A 25839-nucleotide genomic window follows, 5' to 3' on the forward strand; every position below is an offset into this window, starting at 1 on the left:
GCGCGCAACGGCCGATGCGGCCAATTGCAGAGCTCGGAGGTGCCGCTCTTCCTCTGACTTTTTTTTTACTTCGCCACATGCGAAAGTCCCAATTATGAGATAATGAATGTGTGCAATTTGTTCAATCGAGAGAAAATCGTTACGACAACGGTTCCTCGCGGTATATAAACGGTTTTTCAATGCCAAACGATCTTTCTCTTCTAAAATTTTTTTAATGATAAAATTACACGCAAAATTATAAAGTTAATAAAATTTTATTCTGTATACTTAAGTTTATTCGAAAGATATTAATCGCAAGGTTGTTGATACAGTACATTATTTGCGCGACACACGTTTAGTTATACTAATCGATTTTTAAGAATATTAAATGCGATTATATATTCTGCGATAACGAGTTCCACGGACAACAAGGGCATAAATGCGAGATCCCAAGGAACGATATATCCTTTATATCATGAGAAATCGATCGCCAATGTGCATCGTGTTCAAGCTATTCGCGTTATAATTTGCCATTATCCCACGAATGTTTGTCCCAGACACCTGATGGGCCATCAAGCTGGACCGCGTTACGGCGTTTCTCATGGAGGGCGCGGAATGAAAATAGGAGCAAATTTCCGTTACATAGTCGGTCAGCTTTACGGTGATCGACCAAGTTCGGATATTGTGCGACGCTGAGGCGTTTATCGAGCACCGTTATTATAACCAGGGGAAACGTCATAAAGCCCCCGGGAATCTTTGCGGTTAATGGCACAGATAAAGTCCCCCCCGAATTCACGTATCCGTCGTAAAAACTCCGTGAAAACTCCGCGTGCTACTCTGGAATACCGTGCGTGTCATTATTTCGCCGAGTCATGGTCCGGTGTAATATCAAGCAATTTCTTCGAGAATTTTGACGCAAAAGGCGCAACAAGATGAAATTTGTATGTTTAAATACTCAGCATTAACGATGCACGGGCAAGAAGCGACTTTGCATCGTACATTCCATAAATACGCGAAATATCACTATACGGGACCAACGATATCTCGATAAACCACTCGATATGCTCCCCGGAAATTACAATAACGTTTTATAATCAATTTTTTTGTTTATTTATTAGAGCGTGAAAAAGACTTATCTCCAATGTTTCACGATAAGTTGCGGTTAATCCGATTTACAGTAAGGCTGGCTATTCCTGTTTTTGCCCTTGGATAAGTTGTAAACGATACGCGCGGTATCTGAAATTTTATTATGTATATATTCGCAGTAAGATTCTTTCAAGAAATTGTATAAATTATCGGTGGTAGCTTGGCGTGTTCAGAAATATACTTGTCAAGTACACCTTACTTATGTTTCTAATAATATCTGTTTTCTTATGTCCAAGCGCAAAGTCATAAAGAAAACGCGCCCTTGAACTTCCTACTGCTATTAATTTGGTTTAACGATTGCTAAGAAAACAAAAGGCACGATTGTTTAACTATTTAATAGAAAAAGCTACTGAAATAATTTCATCTATTAAAAATTATTAAAATAATATTAATACCTGCATATAGTTTGCAATATTGATGCAACAAATAACGGTTCCATATTTACGTGCTAACGATTTAACTCTATTTTATCTTTTGCCTATATTGCAAATTTTTTATTATAACAAGTCGTATCTGTTAGATGCATAAATTTATTTTCTTTTTTATTTTTTACATCTCCTGGCCTTAATCGGTTACGACGAAAAGTCAGCATCCGTAATTACTCATTATTCTTCGATTAACGCATCCCCGATGCGGCTATAGGAATCGAAAAGAAATGAGAGAATGCATCTTTTTCTTCGAATTATTCGAAATTGAAAGATCAAACAGTTGAACGATAAACGGAAACCGTTTACACTTGTGAATTAATGAGATTATGTCTGAAGAAGCCACGACCATAATAAGCAAAAGGGAAGTGGCCTTTCCATGGAAAATCTGTCTGGCGGCATACAAACCCAGATCCATTTGTATCTCGTGTAATCATGCAATAACATAAAAATTGTAGTATTTTCAAAAGTTCTGCCGTTTTGTTCTATCGAGAGGAATACCTCAACAGGAAGACCATAATTCAATTTTTGAAGATTATCTTCGCATATTTGCGACTCTGTACAAAGTCGTCTCTGTCGAGAATATTTTGTGTTAACCTCAAACTTTATGAGACAGCGAACAAACGTATTGACATAATTATTGATTGAATATAAGCTATCTGAGAAACGTTTATATTTAGAGATCGTAAGACGATGAGAAACCGATTTTCTTCTCCGTTGATTCCTTTAAACAGATATCGAGAATCGTCAAGAATCGAATCCTGCTGCTGAGAAGTATTTTCTATCCAGAAATATCACTCGAGTTCAAATTTTATATTAAAAAATAGTAAATTTGAATAAAATTCGTATGAATACTTTTGACCGACACTAATTCTGACATGCTGGAATATCGTATCATGAATGTACTTTGAAAATCTTCCACGGCACGATATTCGCGTGATTCCTAATCATCGTTAAAATGCACAATTTATTTTCTAACTTGATGAAAGAAGATATTTAATACTCATTGCAGGTAATTAAAACAGATGCCGACTAACGACTAAATGACTACACACATGATTAATGACTTAATTAAACACTGATAAGTTAATGGGACAGATTAACAGACAGAAAACATTCAACTGAAGAAAACTGTGCAGACACAGCAAGTTACCTCGCACATACATTACATTACCAGTAAACGAGTGATGACTCTTTCGCGAGAAAGAGATTAAGAAGTTATTGATTTTCCAATATATCTTGAGGAAACATATAATTAAACAGAAGGAAAGGATATATCTCTATTTTATGATAATTTTAAATCCTGGAATCTAAATTTAAAAAAATGGTAGTTTTCAAATCGATGTAGTTGTGAAATTGCGTTAGAACGTAAAAAATAAAATACAAGAGAAAAAGAAAGAGAGAGATAATGATCTAGAAAAAACTGGAATATATAAGTAGATTAACTTACACAAAACGAGACTAAAGAAAGAGTGTAAAAAAAAAGTAGATCTGAAGAAAACCGCAGAAATGGTGGGCGAAAGGGGAAAAAAACAGACAACGTCAAGAGGTACGAAGGAGAAGCAGAGGAAAAGAAGAAGAAGAAGAAGACGACAACGTCGACGATGACGAGGAGTCGAGTTGCAGCAGGATCGCTTACCGGAGTGTTTCACCAAAGGCGACGGAGCCTCTAATTTTAATAATTGGATATAGCCTCGGCTCTCCTCGTACGCCGAGGGGCGCAACCGCATGCAGCGGCTGTATATAGGCACGTATAGTCGCACCTGCCCTTTACCTTTCTTCTTCCCTTTCAATTCCGCTTACCTAGATATAAGAAGTCTATACCTGCGTCTATATAGTATCGGCAGAGGTTTTCGAGATGACGGTTGGAAAGTACAAGGAGGATGGCGAAGTATAGAAATTACCTGAGAAATTCCTCGGAATTCTGCTCAGTCACTGATAACTTTGATCCAAGAATCATTGGGAAGTACGATTGAACGATGAGACGAGAAGAATGACATTAAAAAGCGTAAAAATCTAATTGAGCGATTAATTTTCGACAATTTCTACATCAAGATGATATTCCCTATTAAATTGAGATTGAGCGCAATAATGCATATGGTGGACGTTTTAATGTCAATTATCTGTATCTTTCACACTCATCAGAAATTTCGATTTCATGGTATTTAATAAACGCTTTCTTCCTTCCTTTCTTCTCCCGTCTACCTTCTCGTCGAGCATCGGCAAAGAGATATATATTTTTTTCTCTTCTTTTTAATTTTTATTTTCACGTCCCCGCGTACCGTGAATGGGAAGAGCCTTTGCAGGAAGCGGTCGTTTCGCCCGGGCTTTCAAACTGCCACTTTTGTTCCACTTTTCCTCGGTCTTACTGTTATCCGATGATCGATACGTGAATAGACGCTTCGCCGATTTCCGCCCCGGTTTCTCACCCCACCGCCTGAACAATGTCCAGTAGTGCTCGCCGAGCGATATCGACGCAACGAGACGAAGCAATGAACGCTCGCAATGTAGCAATATGCATTTTCCAGAGAATTGCAAATCCGACTCGTGCGTATCTCGCTCGTCGCCCATGTATTTGCCTGCGCGAAATCCGTCCCGGCAAACGGGCTGTTTTTTTTTAACGTAAATCACGGTGGCTACGAATTCGTGTCAGTCTGACAAATACGCGGCTATAAATTCGATATGGAAGTGCGGCGCGGAACAAACTACAAACTTGCAGATGAAGAAGAGAGAGGAATTCCGTTAATGTGAGAGAGAGAGAGAGAGAGAGAGAGAGAGAGAGAGAGAGAGAATAATTAGAGATATCTAATATCGTGTGTAATTTAACGCCCCAGCAATATTCCAGTAATAATCCAACGGATTTACGTCACATCATGATACAGTTGTTCGTTATATAATCTGTGATATTTGCGATATGTTCGCATTAGTAAATCCCGGCTTCAGGAATGCACAGAACGCACAATGTATATAACTCCAAGTATATAATGCAACAGATACTAATTAATTACGTATTTTTCTGCAGCGAGCGAGAAAAGATAATCTAACTTTCATTTATCTCGCGGCAAAATTTATGATTTGAACGTTGGAATGTTATTCCTGTGGCATAAAAAAACACGGGTATCCAAGTAACGGACAAAACGTACAGTTTTCCACATCGCTCGTTGTAACGATACATATTTGTAAGTTGGGAACTGAAACCTCCCCTAGCTGATAACTTTCCAGGCTTCGCGAACGTGTCTTACATATCTTACCCTCCCTTTCCATGTAGTAATCACTGTGTTTACCATCAGCAATGCTCTCTATCGTATTCAGATCATGATATCGCAATTTGTGGGAATGATTCGAGAAGGAAGTGGTTCTTTATGTAAAAATAAGTTGAGATGGAGGTAACTTCTTTTTTGTACGAGGCATTATTTTCAAGAAAATAGCATTTGAAAATACGCGTAGTCTGTCTCTCTTACTCATTATTTCTTGCTCATTATAATTTCTTCAGAACCGATTATGCTATATAAGTAGAAAAATCTTTCAATCTTCTTTCTATGAAGATCGGAAATATAATTAAAATTATATCAAAAGTCTAGAACTATACTAGTATAATTGGCGAACTTTAACATATGTTATACGTTAGTCTAAACATGTTTTCTTAATTGATAAGAGATAACACGACCAGCCGCCTCTTGAAAACACTCAATTCGGAATTGCAAACTTCCGAAGATAGCGCATTCCGTAAATATAGCTTCTAACATAAAAGATTCCTGATAAGCTACTGTAGTCGAAGAGAAAACGAGATACGGGCAAATCGGCGGGGTATCCTTCTCCAGTCTCCGTGGTCGTACCGGTTGGACCTGACAAAAGCTGACCTTCACTTCACATCCGAGCCTCTTCTCCTCATTCCACTACTCTGACCGTTTTCCCTTCTCTTCTTATTTCTCGGCAGACTCGAGCTGACGTTATCCTCTCTCGGACCCAAGAGGACTGGGTCCGACCGACCCACCAAGCACAAAGACCCGTCATTCCAGTCGACGCCGTGTGTCCTTCCTTCTCCGTTCGCCGTCGCCGCCACCGCCGCCACGGAGGCAAAGCTCGAGAAGAAGAGGAACCGTCGCCTCTTGCAAAGGGAATACTCGTTCGCGAATAAAGTACTTTGACCATGCCACTTGTTAAAAAGGAATTGCACGTGTCATGCATAAAGCTTTCAGCAAGATTCTCATTGGCCAGCATAAATGCGCTATCTTTGATATTACGAATCTTTAACTAGTAGAAGAAAGAGGAATGCAAGAAAAATTTGAAGTATTGCGACGCGATTTTGACCTTTTTTAGGAAAAGAAATTGGTAATTCCTGACACGTTTGAACCTTGAAATTATAAAAGGGATCGCATTAAGAAAGGAATTGTTTCAAGATTCTTTTAGGATATTTTCTATAATATATTATGCAGACTTTATAAATTGATAAATATAAAAGATATCCTCGCAACAACATTTAAGTATGAAAGTATGATTGCACAAGGGGTATCGGGTTCCGGGAAGTTCATTGTTGCGCCAATTTTGTTCAAAGTTTTACCGCAATTGAAGACTGCGCCTTTTAACGGACCACGTTTTGCGCAGATGCGTCGACGGAGGAAAGCAGATCTGGTTTCTAACGGTACCATCAGGGTGCCCTCTTTTTTTTGTCTTTTACGTTTTGAGGAACTGGCAACGAAAGGGAGGACATATCTCCCAGCGTAGATATCCGATTGAGAAAAGAAATATTGGAAAACGGATGTTCGCGGTAACGGGAACGCTGGAGACTGTTGAAAGTAAAGCTAAAGTTAACGGTTAACACGTCACTCTGACAAACTTTCGAGGAAAACGTTACATATGCGAACCCAGAATGTGTGTCACCTAGAATTCCAGGATTAAGTGAGTGTAATATGAATTAGTCTCAATGAGAGAAGTATAGAGATAAAAATGGTGATGGAATTCTGAAATCTTGCACTGAAGAATCCTTATAATCTTTATTGCATATTTCATAGCTAAACTCTTAAGAGTATATCCGTACAATGGCTTCGATGCAATTCATGACAAAATTTATGTTCAATCCCCATTTTTCTGTCATTAAATAAAAAAAATTAATAATACATGAAAAAAGAGAGTTACAAAATTTTCACGGAAATCGACTATGAATCGCAGCTTCAGTAAAAAAGAACTCATTGAAGGTACACTCGGCGTTGAAAAATCCAGCAGACTAGCCAGGCCCGTGCATGTGTGTTATGCATCTGCAATGTGCAACTGATGCTATTGCACAACGTCGGGGAGTGCCAAAACCTGCTGCTAGCAGGAAACAGGGGGGCAAGGTACTGGTATATATAGTAACTTAAATGACTCTGAGCAGAGAGATTTGCTGCTAGGAACTTGAAAAAAGCTGGATATTAGTTAATAAATATACCTGACTGCTAAAAGCCTAAGTGAAAAAAATAAAAGAATTTAACGTGATAAATATATTGTTCTCAAGAATCCTATGTTTTTCTAATTTGGTGTTTTAGGATTGCGGTAATCGGAATAATTTCTATTGATGAAATTTCCGCATATAAATGACAATGACAATCTCTGGCATGGATCAATGATACATGCATCAATCAGATTGTAATGAATGTTTTCCATGCCGGCAGCAGAATAAAAGGATGTCAATGCAATTTTTAATAAACATTCACATATTATTTTTATTTAAATGATTTAAATAAATTAAACGATTGAAATGATGTTGAATAAATCAGTTTTTGCGTTCGTAACTGAACGTTCCTATCTGTGGATATTAATTAGCACTTTGACAAACGTCTTTAAAAAAAAATTGGTACATTGTTAGTTCGTAAATAATTAGAAACTGTAGGAATATAAGTAATGTATAAAATGAAAATTTATAAGAATTATGTTTTTTTCTCTATTATATTGTTTTTACGTCAGAAATTATTCAAATACATGATAATGGCGGTAGATGATTGCAAAACTTAATATAAGATTCGATACAACAACGTCGCCTCATTTATTTGTAATTACCGATATACGATCTGCATACAATACTGCGTGTCGCTCGAGTTGGCAACGAAATGCTACGATGACCTTCCTGTTTTTTTCGTTGTTCTTCTACTGGTTCGTCCATCGTTTCTTTCGTGATCGATTCCTTTCTGCTCCGACAAGTTCTCTTCGTTCCTACATTTTGCTCAATACAAAATTACGCATTAACCGCGTTGTTTTGCAAAAACTGCGAAAATTGATGCGATCATCAAGGACGGGGAGTAATCGGAGAAAACAGTTAGTATTCAGAAATTGGAGAAATCAGTATTTTCGCGTTTAACATTCTTGACATTTACGTCAGCTGTTTTAGATTATGAAAAAGCGAGATATCGAAATCCCAAGCAAATACGCTTGTTTGACATTTTCGTAACTTACATCTGCATAAAATGATAGGAATTTTTAATTATAATTGAAAATACTTAATGGCAATTGTAAATATTTAATTGCTTCGAGAAATTTAGCTTGTAAATTGTAACAAAAATTATATTATTAGCTCAACACATCGACATACATTGATAATAAGGCAGTCGTGTAGTTTATTCTAAAATATTAGTCAAATATGCCCTATTTAGAAAAGATTATCGGGGTTCTTATTTAACGCGAAAAATATTTTTGGCACGAGCGTTTAAACGTTCTTAAACTATTTCCCCTACATTCAAATGGTGGTAAATCCACTATGTCCTTGAATAGGTAGGTGCCCAACGTTTAGCAGTCCCATTTTGATCTCAGGTTAGAAATTGCTTTATCTTTTTTTCCTTGACATAGGTAAGTGCCCATACTATTCTCGAATCCATTTTAAAAATGTTAGGTTTAAGACTCCCCATTTCTTTTTTGATGGCAAAAGGTATACTTTGTGTCAGAATTCCACGTCTGGTTAAGCTATGTTTCCAGTGTTTCCACATTTGACACTCGTATCATTATGATAGGTAAATATATACTAAATGTGTGGTCGCACGCAAATAACGTTATTACTTCAAAGAAAAAAAAATCGATTCGGGAACTATAGCCACATTATAATAAACATCGTCTTTGGCCATTTAATGGCCACGACATAGTGATTCATGTCTCATGGCTTTTAGGGCCTTATATTATTAAATATAAACCCTGCCCATTCATCGAATCGATACAAATTTTTATACACTCGCTTTTATTTATAGATTCGTAACATATATCAATTTTCTCCAATTCCAGTTTTGACTTAAGTAGATTTTAACTTAACTAACATTAACTTTATATTAAGAACACATGAAATTTTTTAACGTAATAAAGAATAAACATTGATTTTCATAATACAGTTAATAGATTATATTACTTTAAGTATTAGCGCATGTGTGTTGTATTATTTGAAGTTAACAAAAATTAAAAAATGTGTGTTGTATTATTTGAAGTTAACAAATTGTTAAAATTACTAAGATATATTTTGTAAGTGCTTGCCAAGGAATAGAACATCAGAAAATGACTTTATTAACTAAAATACGCTTCAATTTTCATGATCATATTAAGCCTTCGGGTTTCTAAGAGGATTTAATTATCCCGGTGCTTTTGATTCTATTATTTTGCGCGGCATTACGACATAATTATCTCCCTCGTCTCAATGGGCAGGGATTAAAACCTTAGGGACTTCTCTGCTTCGTACATGCCATATGCATTCGCCATATTACATTTTAATCTCACCGAGACTTTATCATTCCTCTCGTTTCGCATTCTTGAATGCTGTTCCGCGTAGGTAATCTTCTGTCAATTGAATTGATCATTTAATACCGATATTAATTTAATTTGTTCGCACAAAGTTTTCTCTTTCCAAAAAGAAGATTATTAACGAGAAAGACGTAATTAATCATACGTAACGTAATTTGCAAATTTACATGTCCACTTGTTGACACATCTGCAAATGCAGATTTGCGTTATAGAATTTAATAAATTAGGGGAGAGTGGGGCAATTGCGAATACCTGAGGGAAAAGTTAAATAAAGCCGACGATTATTGATCAATTATAGAAGTCTTTATTTTAAATAATACTCCAGTTATTGGACTTTATACTACAATAATTAATATTTATAGATTATCAACATAAACTATAATTTTAAACGAAAAGTAAAACCCCTTGCCATTCGGAGTTATCAACTTACCAGCCGCACGCGGGGCAATGTTGAATCGTATAGACGGGTTTTACCTGTTTCATCCCACAACTTGAAGTCATAATTTTAATAACACATTTCTTAGTTAAAAGTAAGACAAAAATGTCGAGATTACAATACTATTCAAATGAGAAGCATTTATAGTAGACGAATCAGACAGTCCAAAATTCGCATGCTCAGGGGGTACATTATATAGTAACGCTCTTGCAGCTTTATTGATCTCTTATGAAATGAAAAAATATGCAATAATATTGAAATGCTTCACTGACTTTATTTAAACATAGAAAATATTATATATTGTATACGTAAGTAATCATAATCACATAAAAATATTACAACGTATTAAAAATAATTAAAAATATAAATATTAAATAGAAAATATTAAAAACTGCATTGTCAAAATTCATAAAATGTCAGACTTCTTTCGTATAATAAAAATGTTTCCCTTAATGTCGATTTGATATTTGATGACCAGTATGCGATGTACTGTTCCTAATAAGCGTGCGAACTTTGAACTACCTGATTCGTCTACTATAATTGCCTTGAAAAAAGTGTTAGTCTTAACATTTTTATATTTTAGAATTTTTGTCTTATTTTTAGTTTAGGAATGTGTTATTAATATGTTAGGAATATGTTATTAAAATTATAGTCACGAATTATGAGATCTATACATATGTATGTCTGGAGGCAGTTTCCTGGACTTTTTCTGTTTTCTAGATGTACAATCCTGGAAACTGCCGTAGGACTTAAATTTTTTCCAGGAGAGTCCTGGAAAATGTCAAATGTCCTGCTATCTGCTGATATAAAACAGAAAATTCCAGGAAGCTGTCTCCAGGTATAGTCATGCACTTGTGCATAAGCCTGCATTCGTATTACATTTATTTTACACCTGTTTACTGCCAAGGGAAAGGGATAGTTCTCGGAGTATTTTTAAAGTGTGCTGAAGTAATTTAAAATGCTATTTTATGCAAATATTTTTTTATTTGCATGGAAATGACACACAAGAATTCTCAGCGTATCATTTCTCGCCTCTGACGTCACGATCTCACATGGCGGAAAAAGTACATTAGACAAGGTTATTTATTACTATTATAATACGTTGTAATTGATATAATTTGAAACAATTAAAATAATGAATTCTTTTAAAACGTTCAATTTTGCGTGTTATATACTATTTTAGATATTTCTATTCGACCAGATCTTTTTTTTCCAGGAAAAGACCTTGTCGGACCACACCGAAATTTTTCTTTTATTTTTCCCACACACCATACATCGATATCAATCTTGTGATCAAACGCATACCTGAATTATATCTCATACTTCTGTGGATATTTTCGTGAGTCCTTTCGTCAGCATCCCCTCATATTTGTCATTAGTCCTTCTATGCTTTCGACTCCAGGAAAAGGGACCTTTTTCCAGTTTCATTTTAAACTTGAGCCTTCCTATCCTGTTTTTTCTTCCCTTCCGTTGGGTCAATGACCTAAAGGATCTTCTACGTCAGTACCTAACTTAAAGGACGTCAGTACCTGAGTATCTCTCCTCGATGTTGCAAAGAAATTTGGTTGGAAATTTGGTTGGAAATTTGGAGATCCTGGAGTGACGGCCGAACTCCGACGGGAAAGCGCCCTCATCTAAGCGGAATTTAAAAATATCGATTATGTTGATCATTCTGCCTTTACTCTTTATCCAACGAGATCCTACGAGATATCTGTTCTTGTCAGATTGCAACGCCGTGTACACTGCGTGTGTGTACATGCATAAAATCTGCGATCAATGAAAATCTTTCTTATTAGGCTTTTAATCTTAGTTTCAATGATTCAACGTTGTTCTTTGATCTAGTCCGATTAGTGGAGTACTTTCGATTTGTACACGTAATATAATTATATAATTCGTATATCGAAAGTTTCCATGAAGTGACAGCTCAGGTACAAAAGGTTAGGTTAGTATCAAATATAATTTTTTGAATTCTTTTAAGTTTTTAGTCTTCAATTTACCACTCCACCCATCATTTCTGTATGTACTTTAAACGTGTTAAGAGGATTTTAAATCTGTAAAGCCAATTCGAAGAAAATCATACATTTATAAATATCGGTCATTGCCATCGCTCTAGGATCCTCTTAATGCCTAAACCTGAACCTTCTCGCTTTTGTTATTTTATTTTTATTAGTCTTTTTATTTATGCGACTCCAGGAAAAGGATCTTTTTCTAGTTTTATCTTGAACTTGAGTTTCTCGGTCCTTCTATTAGTTTCTTCTCTTCCTGTAGCTTCAGGGCAATGACCTAAAGGATCTCCTACGTCAGTACCTGAGTATTTGTCGCTCCTCAATATTATAAAGAAATTTAGTTTTTTTAGACACACGGTTAAATATCCGCCTAATTTTATATTTTTATGCTTAACCTTAAATCTGTTCTCTTTTGTCATCTTATTCTTAATTGACCTTTTATGCGACTCCAGCAAAAGGATTTTTCTATAATAGTTTTCTTGATCCTGCCTATCCTGTTTTTTCTTCCTTTCTATTGATCTGTAACTTTGGGGTCAATGATCTAAAGGATCTTCTGTGTCAGTACCTGAGTACGATTTGTCGTTTGTCGTTTTTCGATGTCACCAAGAAAAATCTCTGAAGTCTACGATTTTCTTCCCTTCTTGTAACTTCGAGCTGGACAATGACCTTCAACGGATCTATGTCACTTTCTGAGTATTTGTCGCTTCTTCGATATTACAAAGAAATCTGGTTTTAGATACAGGTTTTATATTTTTATGCCTAAATCTGAACCTTTTGTCATCTTATTCTTATTCTTATTAATTCTTTTATGTATGAAAAGGATCTTTTTCGTATACATAATTACGAGAAAAGGAGTTTTATCTTAAACTTGAGTTTTCCTGTCCTATTTCCTTCCTTTCTGTTGTAGCTTCGGGTAAATGACCTAAAAAAAGGTAAATGACCCCGTAAACTTCGGATCAAGGACCTAGAATTTGCTCTTTTAGGATCTACTCTCAGGTCAATATCTCTCACGTGAACATCTCTTGGGTCAACAACTCTCAGGTCAATATCTCTTAGGTCAATATCTCTCAGGTCAGTATCCGTTTGTCATTTTTAGTCACAAAGAAAATTTCTGGTTTTTAGCAGGTTTATTAAATATTCGTTCTCGAATTTAGCCAAAAGTTATAAAGTTCTCCCGAATTATTCCCAAAGGGGCACAAATCTTTTTCTACATACGCCTCTATCCCCACTCCTCAACGCTCGGTTTAAGTATATACTATGTCTATGATTAGAAGTGATTACAAGAGAAAAGGAAAAAGAAATATGTACTTATGTCGCGCTATTATTTTGTCGGCAAAAAACTCTTCAGGTGGACCGACGATGGTAGAAACGATCCGCGGCAAAATGCCTTGCGTCTGCTAATTAGATACTTTCATAGCTTAATCGCGTTGCACGTTTTAAAAATGGAAGCAATAAACCTAATTATAATCGCGTGTTCGCGTGATCATTGCTGACGCTTTTTATTCTCAATCGATCAATTCGTGAGAAATATCCGATTATATTAAGATTATCGTAAAAACATCATGTTCCTACTTGCAGCAAATACCTCGCTAAAGTATTCATTAAATAACGAACTCGATAAATCAAAATTTATAATTTCTTTCAGAAGCCGCACGCCGTTGTTAATACGAGAAATAATGAATTTTCCGCCACACGTAATTATTTTAATGCGGAGGCTAATTAAATTTTCCCGGAAGTCTTTAAATCTCCATGAACTTCGGAAAGCTTTAAAACTTTTGGCTTATGATCCTTGATGTGATTTAATTTGGCGTAATTTATTCATGAAAATGATAATTAATAAGATGAAAAGCTGCGCTGAGTTTTTAGCGTAAGAAAATATATTTACGTAATTAAAGTCTACTGTCGGGTGAGAATCCCTATACGTTTCATTTACGTATAACATTTTACAAGTCAAGAATTTACAAAATGATAAATAAAATAATTATTAAGTACTGCGTGATGTCAAATTACTGCGAAATTTCGAGGTCCGAAATAACGCACGATCATATTTTTGTCACGATTGCGGAACAGCTGTTATATACGGGACTTACGGGAGGGATCTATGAAACTTCTGAGCATATTGTATATATTTATATATCCGTATGTGTGTGTGTGTGTGTGTGTGTGTGTGTGTGTGTGTGTGTGTGTTTTGTACGTATGTGTGTGTGTGTATGTGTATAATTGTACGTATGGATAGCTATAATATCAGATGCGACAGAGGAGGCTGGGGAGCAATCTTTCACGCCGCGTGAAAGCCTTCGTACGCGCGTATCTTTAATGAATCTTGCCGGTTATCGATTTCTCGTATATCTCAACGCCTGTCACGAACGCTTCGTAGGGACGACTTTTCCACGTTACCTCGAAAATTCGACGATTCTATAAGAATTTCGAACCTGCGAATGTGTGACCTGACCGTCCACACCAACAGTGTATTTGTGACGTGTATTCAAGTACTAACGAAGAAGATCCTTTTAGATCATTGATTTGGGGCTGCATCAGGAGTCGGAAAAGGAGAAGGAATTAGGACACCTAAAAATAACCATTTTTCCAGGTACACGTTCACTGTAAATCTAAGTGTGTTATTTCTACACGCATAAACGTTTAAAAATGACACATTTGACTGAAGCTCGTTTTACATGTTTTGTTGCGTGTTAAATTAACACGTTTAATCGTATTAATACGTTTAACCGTGTTAAATGACGTCATTTAAAACGACAAGAAATGTGTAAGAAGAGCTTCAATTAAAATAACACACTTGGATTTGCAGTGTTCTGAAATTTCTATTATAGTGCATGTAACGTGCACTATAGAAATCACAGAACGCAGCTATTTTCAGGTGTAAAGGCATTTCTGACACCGTGTGTATAGCAATCTGAAACTTTGTGGAATTTCCTTTGTATTGTGTCCTTATTCCCTTTCTTATGCGCTTCCTAACCTATAAAGCATTGTTGTCTAGCCGTGTTACAAATATCTGAGATCTGAGATCTCGGAGCGATTTTTAAGCATCGTGACGCAAGACTTAACCGAGTCAACTAAAAGGACCTTCTTCGCCAGTACCTAAGTATCAGTTTGTTCCTCTTCAATGTCACGAAGAAAATTGGATACTTAGCTAATCAATTAAAATTGCGGACAAATTCTATACCATTTCTATTTTTGTTGCTAATAAGGACTAATGCCCGTTCGCTGTATGCATCACTTTACTATATTATCGGTAAGAAAAGTGACCAAGGCGGAAAAAAGGAGAAAGGATCGTGCTCTTTATGTCGTGCTATTCCGTATTATCCATGTCGTCGACAAAAGCTGTTTATCGCGTATGGCTTTTTCGGTGCTGCTTACGCCATTCTCGCGTTTTAGGCAGTATTAATTATTAATCTGTCGACGACGAGCAACACACATGCATGCACGTGTACACGTCGACGCGCGACGCAACGGCACATGTACATTTTTTCAGAGATAATTCGATGTCCAACCAAACGACCGAGTGGTAGGTTCAGGGAGAGGTCTGCGAAACCCCACTGCACAAGGGAGAACCCTCGTATTCCTCCTCGAATGCATTCTCCATCTCTATCCGTTTCGCTTCTCGTCTCTCCCTCTCTCTTTCTCTCTCTCCCGTCTCTCTCGGTCGCACTCTCTTGCGAGTCCCCTTGATAAACGTTTCAGTACTAGGCAGGTTTAGGCACGGGCGTAGCCTCTTACCGAGAGACCCGATTCCGAACGATTGTTTCAATCATAAACGCGACGACGTTGCCGATATGTAAAAACGCAACATCGAAAGATGGAAAATAAATTTGCCCGGTAAATTGCGCTGTATTCTATACGAAGGTTTCTCATTTGCGTGTGTAGCTTGAAAAATTACAGTTCATCGATCGCGCGCGGAATCGTTTGTGGAAGGATGATGCTACGGCAGATTATTGTACGCTTAATAAAGCCTTATTAAATTATAGATCTAGTTATATGATGCCGTGCTACGATATTATGCTGAACTTCCCTTCTACTCTATAAGATACAAGATTGCGAATTACTTTGCGAATTATCACGGCCCTTTATATCCATCGGCATTGGCGTATGAGAGCTGCTCCGAATTACGTGAATCGGCAATGTAATTCGGCGAGTATGGCGAGAACTGGCAAAGTGCATATCTCCTGACAATTTATTGGAGCAGCCGCCATTGTATGTTACTCTTTAGATAACTGTTGCTAATGCAATAATGAGACAAAATGCGTACGTAAAATACACGCTTCGTTATACAGTAATGTTCAGTGAATAGTTTATATGTACATACATATAGGATGTTTCTAATCTGACGGTAAATATTTTAATAACAAATTATTTGTAACATTTTACGACGAAAATTTTAATACGAAAATATCGAGGTTACAATAATTTTCAAATGGAAAAAGTTTAAAGCCTCTGGGCATTCGCCGCGGTCATGTTAGAACGTGATGTCAGAAGCGAGAAATATGACACACTGAGAATTCTTTGCCATTTTGAAATGAAAAGATATTTGGATGAAAAAAACACTTCGGTTCGCTTTAGCACACTTACAAACGTTAAAACTTATGCGCCTACGCATAAGCTTGCGTTGCTAGGTTTCGTATCACATTCATCATTATTTTACGGCTGTTTATTAACCGTCAAAACGACAAGGGAAAAGGATAGTTTTCGGAACATTTTATAAGTATGTTAAAGCGATCCGAAGTGTTTTTCATCCAAATATTTGTTTATTTGAAAATGGCATGCAACACATGTATTAAGCAGTGTAAATCTTAAACTAATCTCACGCTGACGGACTATGTTTATAATTGTTTATACATGAAGTGTAACGATTATACAATTTTCAGACGCACATCCCAGTTTTTATCTGTCGGAAAACATTGCACGAGCAATTCGTGGACTGCTCGTTTAATATAAAATAAAATTTTTTTATTAAATTGCTTGAAATTAAGGACCCCTTGGCGTGCCGCGTCGCCGGGTTTATAATCACGCGGATCAGACAAAGTTGATAAAAACGTATAAGTCACATATGCCTTGTCTGTTTGGATTCATCTGAAAGTTTCCTTTCGATTTCTCGTTAGCAAACATCAGGGAAAAAATGGGAAAATATCGATTATAAAAATAGAAAAATTTAAACGTATTGAGATCATAGCCCACTTGCCGATCGACAACCATTAATGCTCGGTTTTAACTTATTCTAGTCTTAAAAGGCAATATTAGATTTCTATGAGATTTTCGCGAAAGAGAGAAATTATGGAGTTCACAGGGCGTCCACAGGAGTAATGGAGTTCGGATCTATTTCATGGAACTGGAGCGGTCCCAATGTGGAGGTGGAGGTGGGATGAGTCCAAAGTCGCTTCTCTTTTTATATAGGACTTTAAAACTTTCGAATGACAGGGTTAAAATTTTGCGCTTTAAATTCAAGGATAGCAAAATGTGGTGGTAAAAGTGCTTCCATGAACCGAAATCCCTTTGACAACAGTAAAATTATTGTACAAATATGCAATGAGAGTTTTATTAAGAAACTATTTCTGTTTATCCGTAACGAATTTATTATAAAAATAGTTGCAGTTTTTATTCAATAGATTTATCACACGAATTACCAAATAAGTATGAAAAACTAATCCATATCAATATCGTTAAATATTATATTAATCTATTTTATAAAAACATTTTGAATTTTATAACAAATTCGTTACGGATTAACAGATATAATTTCTTTATGAAGCTCTTATTACATATTTGTACAATAATTTCATTATTGTGAAAAACGCTCGGTTTATGGAAACACCTTTATCTCCGATCATTTTGTCCCTGAGTGCGCGAAATTCTAGTCCTGTCATTCGTCTTTTCCCAGTTAAAAACTATTATAGTCATGGTATTATATTATCAACTATTATAGTCTTTTATATTAAATTAAAATTCCCGTTTTAAAATGTTACAAAGAATTTATCATTAAAATATTTATCGTCAGTTTAGGGACACCTGTATATTATATATATAATAAAATGTTGATTTGTCAATTCTTGCCATAGTGAACACTATCTCTATCTGCATAATTTTGGAGCAACTCTCATAATATAAGTAAAAACACACGCGATTTAACATACTTTTACACAATTTTCATTATCATTATTTCTAAGAGATCCATCTTGAATACTTTACATTTTAATAAATCAATTGTAAGAGGAGTGTAAATGTATGGTTTTATACACTAGTAAATAAATTAAAAATAGTTTTATGTCAGGGTATAAGTTATATTACAGAAAAAACTATAACAGAAAGAAAAGAGCGAAATAACGATTAGCGACAATTAACACGACCGATCAGTTGCCCTGTTCGGAGACAGCTTTGCCTTTGTTCTCCTCGTTCGCATTGTTTTTGTAAAATTACTTGGTCAGGCGCGGATGGTTTTTCGGGCCTCGTGTTATTATATGTACGACAAGTGCTTTGTTTCTTTCTTCGATTATGATCGAAATGTACCTCTCTAATATTTATCTCATTACAATATTCCTACACAATTGAGATCGCAAAAGCCACCTGAATAGCGGAATTGTTTAGAAGTAATGTTGTAAATTTACATTATTTCTCGCGCAAGAAAGTTCTTTCTCTCCTGCTCCTCCAGGCGTTCCTCCGAAATCAGACTGATGTGATCTGGCACGACTTTGTAAAAAGTAAAAATTGTATAAGAAGCAAGAACAGATCCCCGGAAATCCGCGTAATGTCGACGCATGCCGTCCCTACGCCAATGCTCGACTGCATCAGTGTTCACACGCGGAATATACCCCACACGTATCCCCACATGACTGTACCGACCGCTCTCCCCTTATCGCTCCCTCTCTCGTTCACCGCCTCCCCCTCACCCACCGCTCGATACATGTGAAGCATTCGTGGCCTCAGTCGTCGTTGGGCCGTCGCCGAGGTCGTACCTCCGATCCACCTGGCATTTCGGTGCGTTTACCTACGTACGGGAGAACGCGCGCGCGCGCGCGCATGCACGCACACACGCACACACTCTCACACACACACACACGTACACTTACACACGTACATACGTACATACACGTAACGCACGCGCGGTAATTTATATGTAATGCACGCGTGCAACGCTGCTCGCCGCGTAGCGGGGAACGAAACGGCCGGGTGCTGGTGACACGAGACGGATAAGTTCCGGTGGGAGAATACGACGAAGACGACGACAACGAACGCTGTGTGCTCCGGCTCATGTTGCCGCAGTGTATGTGCGCGGAACAGTGTGCAATATCTTTCTCGTTCCATTTTTTCCCCTCCCCCTCCCCCTTCCTCTCCTAACGCCCTCGCGTTGTTCGTCGTTACGTGCGTGCGTCGTGTGCCGTGTGCCGTGTGCGTCTCGCGTGGAGTAAATAGCAGCGGTGGAACCGCGCGGTGTTGTTCGTCGCACGTTTTCCAAACCCCGCGAGACGCCGCCGCGGCCGTCGCGAATCTCTCGCGGAGAGTTTTAGCGGCGTGGTGCCCGCATCCAGCGTTATGACCTCACCGTATTATGCCGAGGTATCGTGAAAACATCGGTGCCGGGAGCGCCTTCGACCCCGTCAGTCCGGAGTGCGTATCGAAAGTTGACAGTTCGCGCCTTTGGTAGCGTCACACCTCACGCGAGCCACTCCCTCCGAAATTTAAACCTGCGGACGTTTTAGGCAGTAAGTAAATTTCTGGTCCCGCTTTATTTCTGGATATGATTTCTCCGCGGAAACCACCGGGGTTAGGTTGGGTTCGGATCAGACGCGAATTTTAACGTCTACGACATTCGTATCCCGAAAATAGTTTGTTTTTTTTTCCTTCGAAACTTAAATGTCCGCTACATTCGTAACAGATCTGCAATTTTTTCGAGTTTTTTGAGTTTTTCAAATTATTCGTTTCTATTTCTTGTATCGATCTTCGAATTAATTTTGTATAACAAAAGCGAGATATTTGTGAATTCTATTTGCAAGTCGCACAAAAGAGTCGAGAACAATAAAATCGCGTCCGAAGGAAAATTCGTTTACTCATTGATTAGTCCGACCGGACTATTGAGCGAGATTAAATTTTCGGAGTAAAGACGCGAAAGTAAAACGAGAACGTGCTTAAGTCTATTAACGCGTACAATTATTTATGTACTACTCGTAATTAGTTAATATACTAGTCGCGCGCGCGCTTTGCTCCGCGTTACGGTAACCCATTGATCGCGTACAAATAGAGAACCGTGAGAAATGCGCGCGTGATTAACACGGTTTTGGTCAGTTTTGAGGGGTTTGGAAAAATCGTGCGACAGCAGGCCAGTTAGCCAGGAGCAGAATACCGAGAGAGAGAGACGGACCGAATACCGAGAAGCGTCAAGTGACAAGCCTGCCGGATACGTCGCGCACCGAGATATGGATTGGTCGCTGAAAGCTCGCCGAACGTAAGTTCTTGCTAGAAAGTGAAATCGAATTTGAAAAATCGTCCCGCGCCGCTAGATTCGATGGATCGATCTATCGATCGATGAACCACTCGGCGACGAGCGGAAGGCTCGTCCCGACGCGCGACGGGAGGAATACTCTCGGCGGAGTTGCTCATCAGTGCGAGGTCTCGGTGCAGTGCGTTTTTCGGCATAAATCGTCATTACGCCGAGCGAATCGGATATAGCGTTTTCCTCTCGACGACAAGACGCAGTGCCGAGTGATCGCGGGAAAATGCCGCGATCTTGTGAAAGTGGCAGATCTGACATAATCCGCCCTAACAAAAAGTCTTTATAAAAGGGAAAAAAATACGCCAAGTACATAACAAACCAAGAAACTAAGAAACAAAGAGAAAGAGGGGGGAGGGAGGGAAGGAAGGAGAAGGATTATAACATATGTTATGTGCAAATATTCAAATGTTAATTCATTCCAATTAATTCATATTAATTCTTATTTTATAAGCAAAAGTCTCTCAACAAGTCTTTTATTTTTAAAATATTCATTATTACGTTATATTAATTCTCATTCGTGAAAACTCTAGATAAGCTTAATAGTCCCGCGTCGTGATGGCACAGTGTGAACATGGTTTAATTTTTTTATATACTTTTTTATGAACTTACATTTTTTATGTACTTGGCGTCGCGATATTACCGTGCCGCTTGATACGTCTTGCGCATCGTGCTGCACGCAGGGAAAATCGTTGATTTGTTACGCCATAGTGCGAGGAATCGACGCTTATCAATACCGCCAGCACGATCGCCAGCTATCCGGTTGTCATTTAAGCTAATGCCAGGCTATGCGCGCAATTCACGACTCGCGGTTCGTTATTCGCATGAGTAATGTGAACGGGCAGTTTCATCGAATTCGCATTTGTTGTTCGCCGACTCGTTTTGTGCCGACTCGCCGCGCCGGTGAAGCGGTTTTTTGACGAAATCAAAAGGCGCGAATCACCACGAATCAGTCCATTTGTGTTGGTATATAGAGTCGATTCATATGTAGGATATAGAAGGATATAATTTTACAAACAATGAACCAGAAATCGCTAACAGTGCGAAAGGTCTGTGTCGATAAACAACGAATTTCTGCGAATTTTACTACAAAACGCGATTGACGAATGAATCACTAATCTGCGCGTATATAGTCTGGCTTTACAATCTGTTTAGAAATTCGCGTCGCACATTCGGACGTGTAATATTCGCGAAATTTGGACTGTCAGCGCATGCATATGCGTATTCGAGGTCGATGTTGCGGGTCGTGCCGACCGATGTCTACTCGTCGTCCGCTAATCGAAATAATGCGTCTCTGGGCGTGCGGCGCGTCGCCGATAGATCGTGGGAATTGACAGAGACGATGAGATCAGCACGAATTCGCGCCGCGTCGTTCTGAAATTTTCATGAACGCCTGTCAAGGCGTAGTTCAGGCCAAAACGGATCGAAACGTTTGTAGTTTCCGTGATTTCTGATTTTTCGACGCGCCGCAGACACGAGAAATATATTTCAGGAGAAACGTCTGAGATTAGCGTGGCGCGATCACTTCGTGTACTGCTTTTAGCATCGAGATCGGATTTTCACCGGCATTACACACCGATTTCAATTTTCGCGTTGAAGCTTCCAAAATTGTACGCGTGACGCATGTCGCGACATCGTCGACGGTGAGTGGTGACGCGTGTGGGGATACGTCGTGTTCTACGTCGTGAAATTCGTGTCGCCAAAATTTCCATGAAGCTTTTATCGTCGCGCCAATTTTGTAAATGAAGACGTGCTCCGTGAATTCGATCGGCGATGGAAAGGTTTCTTTATCAAGCAACGCCGTGAAACTTTGAGGATACTCCTTTTTTTCTGCGGCTTTCGGCACATTGCCACGTTATATTTCGCCACGAAACGCATAGCATAGCATGATAGGTAAAAACATGACGAAGCGCGGAAGAGCGTAATTTTGCCCCTGCGGAAGTCTTCGTATTACAATGAAGCGTCGAACAATGACTGTGATACGATTACTCTGACACAAAGAATTTCTGCCAGTGGCTGAATAATATTTTCCACGTTCTCTCGAGCTTGATAACTTAACAGTGTAAATTATAATGTAACTACTGAAATTTACAGCACTTTTTATCTAATAAGTTTAAAGTGACTTTCCTGGTAATATATAGGATTATTATAATTAACGCTGTAAATAAAAAAATATGAAAAGCGCGAAAGCTTACTTTTACGAACAATTTGTATTTTTAAGAAAATAAAATTACGTTATATGATAGAATTTTATCGTGAAACGAAACAAATGTTTCAAACTTCAGGTAATAAAAATTCGATATAGAATCAAAAGTTATAACGAATAATATTTCATGCCTAGTATATAATAATATTTAACAGCTATGTTTTTTATTACATTTTAAATGGAACTTGAAACTTGATAGTAGGTTACATTACTTGAATATATGCAATATCTTGAAAATTAAAAACATTGCGAATACCTGTGTGAACCCTGTGCGGTAAAGGCGAAGTCTAAAGTCGCCCTATAATTATAAAGAGTTGATATTTTCTATTCTTCACGAGCATACTACTCCATAAGCGTGGATTATCTCGGTCGGGAGCTCCGGCAGAAGCGTACAGGCTGGCCTTTCTCTCATTCATTATTCGTGTCGATTCCTTGCGTTTACTCGAAGTTATGACCACGCTGTCGGTTGCATAATGACTCGTAAGCCAACAATGTTGTCGCGTAATCAAATGGCGCAGACGTTTGTTCTCGCTGCGAACAGGACTGCGCATTGTTTCTCCGCTAACAATTTCTGCAAAATGGAAAAAGAATGATTGCGTAGTTGCAGATGGTATAGTACTACACGGAAAGAATTTTCTCTTTAAAATTTACCCTGAAATCATGGTAGTTGTGGGGCAACATGTACCACCAAGAATTTTATGCGAGCTATTCTGATTAATATCTACCATAATAAAAAATATTAATATCTATTACATTAAAATATAAAATATGTTTGATTAATTTTACTAAAATATATCTAGGAAATTTCAATAATTTTTTAAAATTTACCAAATCTGCTTGGTAATTTTTATCACGTTGTTTGTAAAATGTCTTTTGTATATTTCAAAAATTTCTTGGTTGCCAAGTTATCCCAAGTTTGTAGTGAATTTAAGGGTCAAATATAACAAAAAATTCTCTTCGTGTACTATCTGTGATTTCTGTTTCAGGCTAAATCTTTTAAAAACATACGAACAATTATAAAAGTAAAATAAAATATAGAAAATTGTTTGTATCTCTCAGCTCAATAAATATAAAAAGGAAGATAAAACTAGTTTAATTTTAATGTTAATAGTCGCAAAATATAATATATAAACAAATTCTTATTATGATAATATACATTATATAATAATTATTATAATGTTATAATTATCTATTATGATATGTAAACAAATAATAATAATATACCTAATTATATCGACAACGCGATGATGGTGATGATGATTATAAAATTTGATACGTAAACCGATATTAGAAGTACACATTGACGTTTGAAATAACATTTCACGATAGTTCGCTAAAATGGGATGAGAGAGGAATGAAATTAAAGAAGCTAATTATTGGCATATGGTGTTGAATAACAATAAACATAACAATCGCGAATGGGCGTTAACGTCAGGTGAACCGGCAGATTGAAAACATAGAACAAATCGCATGGCTGATTTCCTGCGCGTGTAGGTCGGGATAACAACGCGTTCCAAATATATTCCGCGTAAGATGGATATGTGCTATTACGTTTTCGAGCAAAATCGTGACGTGCGTCAGCTGACCAACCCGGCCGACATATATGTAATATAGTCATAATACTGCAAATTCAATCGTTGTGAATATTGGACATTCGATATTACATATGAGATTAATTTCCCTGAAACTTCCCCGATACATGAATCATCGATAGATACACCAAGCTTAAATAATGTATATACAACCATATATAAATATAACTTTATATCTAACCAAAACATTGTTCACCAGGCTTGTTAAGCATATTAAAACTGCGTTTTTTTTAAATAAAAAAAAACTAAAATATATTCTCTCTTTACGAGAATTCACACTGAATTTACGAAGTTTATGTGTTATTCGTTATACGTGGTCTTTGTTATTATGACAATATATAAATGTGTTTCTATAGCGAGATGGCATTTTGAAAATTTAACGGTATCTTTGGATTAAAATCTTTAAAGAATCGAGGTCACGACTGACATGCCAGACCGAATGTACTACATGGTTTCAGAGAATGTTTACCGCCTTTTAGTGTTTACCATCAGTTTTAATAATATGCGATTACAATTAATCGTGCGGAAAACAACGCGGCGCGAAAGTGCGTGTCATTTTTAGCGTATACCACGGTATTCTCTTAACAAACTCGGCGCTAAATCAATGCGGAACGTGCCATAAATCCACGCGGGCGAACTAGTTAGGCAATATTACGGAGATTTCGCGCGGATTTACGAGCGACGGTCGTCGATATGAGCAAAAAGAAGAGAAGTGGTTCGCGCGGGGGCGCGGTCTACTCTTTGCGGTTGAAGATTTTCGGTAGTCCGCCAGAAAGACGGGTGAAAAGGGGCGGACGAGAAAATCGATGAGTCGTCCGGGACGAGATGCGATAAATTTTCGTTGGCGTTGCCGACTGCAAGAAAGTCGCCGAAGAAGCTTTTCGAAGGGAACGACCGGTTGCCCGACGAAGCACACGAAAGGGTCAAGCTGCGAAGAGGTGGTGTAGAGGAGAAAGAGAAGGGGTAAAAGAGAGAGAAGAGGTCGCTCGATCGAGGAGTAATGAGAGCTTACTGGGTGTAATGACCTCCACCTTGGGTCAGCGCCGTGGCGAGTGAATTGTGGATCCTTTGGGACGCTCGATGCGTCCACATCATTTATTCGGCCGTCGTTGATTTTGAGGAGAGGATATTAAGATTGAAAAATCGACAGTGCGAAAATTGGGAATTGCAAGAAGCAGCGTCTTCTAAACGAGATCTGTATATTCATAATCTTAAAGACAAATCTTCAACTGCCAAATGAAAGGCACAAAGGACGATGGATAAAGTAGGCCGATTTTAGCCTAAAAAGTGTAACGTTAGTTATACATGTACTCTTACGGTTTTTAAGTTGCTGAATACGATAATAGTATTTTTATCCGTTTAAATCCGTGAAAAAATGGTCAAAAATTTGCATTAAAGGAGTTGAAATAATTCTTGGAATAAGAAAAATTGGCTGTTTTTTTTTTAATTTTATTTTGATGTTAGATTTAGTATTTCTGAAGTGTCTTATTTTAAAATATTTCCTTAGTTTTTTTAGTAAAAAGAAGAGTAAAAAACTAAACTATAATACAAGTAATTAAATAATTAGAACAAAATCGTTATTAACCGAATTATTATTAAAAATAATTAATTTCGACCTTTTTAAGAATTTTCAGCACTTTCCTAATACAGGTTTAAACGGACAAAAATTCTACCATCGTATTTAGTGACCCAAAGACGTAAGAGTACATATATATATAACTTACGTTACACTTTTTAGACCAGAGACCCATTTTACCTATATCGTTCTTTAATATCGAATGTTCGAGTTCGTTTACTTATTGACTA

General features: G+C 37.5%; 1 protein-coding gene across 5 annotated transcripts in view; it reads left to right on the forward strand.

Annotated features, from left to right (window-relative positions):
* Positions 1-25839, forward strand: part of LOC112463496 — a 123366-nt gene that overhangs the window by 88928 nt on the left and 8599 nt on the right. Inside the window, exons 1-2 of one of the 5 annotated variants that reach the window (XR_003041797.1) lie at positions 18687-19450; positions 20031-20190. The exons of the other annotated variants lie outside the window; for them this stretch is intronic. The gene's annotated coding sequence lies outside the window, so the exon portion shown is untranslated. Of the gene's footprint in view, positions 1-18686; positions 19451-20030; positions 20191-25839 lie in introns of those variants that run through there. 5 annotated transcript variants of the gene reach the window in all.

The sequence above is a fragment of the Temnothorax curvispinosus genome, unplaced genomic scaffold (genome assembly GCF_003070985.1).
Source record: "Temnothorax curvispinosus isolate PA1 unplaced genomic scaffold, ASM307098v1 QBEX01013373.1, whole genome shotgun sequence".
NCBI lineage: Eukaryota > Metazoa > Arthropoda > Insecta > Hymenoptera > Formicidae > Temnothorax > Temnothorax curvispinosus.